Raw genomic sequence first — 1,667 nt, forward strand, 5'->3', positions numbered from 1 at the left:
TCTTAGACAGTGAACAGCTACAGATGGAGCTAAAGGAACTGGCATTGTAGGAGGAAAGACTCATCCAGGAATTGGAAGATGTGGAAAAGAACCGCAAGATGGCGGCAGATAATCTCGAGAAGGTCCAGGCTGAGGCAGAGAGACTGGATCAGGAGGAAGCTCACAATACCTGAGGGAATACAGTGAATTTAAGAGACAACAGCTGGAGCTAGATGATGAACTGAAGAGTGTAGAAAACCAGATGCGTTATGCCCAGATGCAGCTGGACAAGCTGAAGAAAACCAACGTCTTTAATGCAACCTTCCACATCTGGCACAGTAGACAGTTTGGCACGATCAATAACTTCAGATTGGGTCGCCTGCCCAGTGTTCCTGTGGAATGGAATGAGATTAATGCTGCTTGGGGCCAGACGGTGTTGCTGCTCTATGCTCTAGCCAATAAGATGGGTCTGAAATTTCAGAGGTATCAACTTGTGCTATATAGAAACCATTCATATCTGGAGTCTGACAGACAAATCTGACCGACAAATCTAAGGAGCTGCCATTATACTGTTCTGGGGGATTGCGCTTTTTCTGGGACAACAAGTTTGATCATGCCGTGGTGGCTTTCCTTGACTGTGTGCAGCAGTTCAAAGAAGAGGTTGAGAAAAATGAGACCTGTTTTTGTCTTCCTTACAGGATGGATGTGGAGAAAGGCAAGATTGAAGACACAGGTGGCAGCAGTGGCTCCTATTCCATCAAAACCCAGTTTAACTCTGAAGAACAGTGGACAAAAGCTCTCAAGTTCATGCTGACGAATCTTAAGTGGGGTCTTTCTTGGGTATCTTCACAGTTTTATAACAAATGACTTTGGGGTTTTTATTGGATGATGTTTGCCTTAAAGGCTTTACATTTTGTTTTCTTTGCAATAAAATGTTTAAATTTAAGTAATATTGAACAGCACATGTTTACAATACCCCCCAAAAAAATCACAAAAGCCACTTTATTTAAAATATCATGTGATGTAGTTTTGAGAGCTACAACAAGCTGTATCTATATTGCTACCAGCCCTTGTTATAGTTTGACTCTTAAACTCATACATACCTTCTTTTGATCCCTTCCCTCAAAACAACTAATTTAAGTTTGTTTTTTAAACTAAGAGTTGAATTGAGATAGATGTGTTTCCACTGGATTTTCTCTGTCTCAACTTCCTGCATTTAAAGTATGTAGTAGAAACCTCTGTCTCCATTGAGATGAGTGAGATGTGACAGAGTTGGATAACATGGAAATATGACATTGAAGCTTAGCCTTGTCACTATGTGATGTGATCAGAAGCGTGAAATGTAATACTTCACTTGGTTGCAGCACTGAATGCCTACTCTTCTCTGTTAGAGATATGAAATGGTGTTTGATACTGTTTGAACATTATGGAAAGATTTAGTTGTTTGTAATAAAATATTTGCTACAGTCTGGAAAAAAATTTAAAAAAAAATATTAACACCCAATCCAAGTATAAAAACCAATAACCAGGGAGACATTTAGTATCATTGATAAATATTTGCCCGAAGTGGTACGTGTCTTGATAGATAGCAGGAATGGCCAGAATATGTAGAAATCTCCAGGGAATAATGAACCTTCAGATGCTAACAGAAACAAGGACTTCCCTCCACAGCCATCACAGCCAGGGGC

The 1,667-nt window shown here is 40.0% G+C and overlaps 1 pseudogene; it reads left to right on the plus strand.

Moving 5' to 3' along the window:
- LOC102877203 overlaps nt 1-846 on the plus strand; it is a 7,263-nt pseudogene extending 6,417 nt beyond the window's left edge.
- The last annotated feature ends 821 nt before the right edge of the window (nt 847-1,667 follow it).

Source organism: Elephantulus edwardii, unplaced genomic scaffold, assembly GCF_000299155.1.
Source record: "Elephantulus edwardii isolate Elephantulus edwardi_28Jun2011 unplaced genomic scaffold, EleEdw1.0 scaffold00209, whole genome shotgun sequence".
In the NCBI taxonomy this organism is placed as follows: Eukaryota; Metazoa; Chordata; class Mammalia; order Macroscelidea; family Macroscelididae; genus Elephantulus; species Elephantulus edwardii.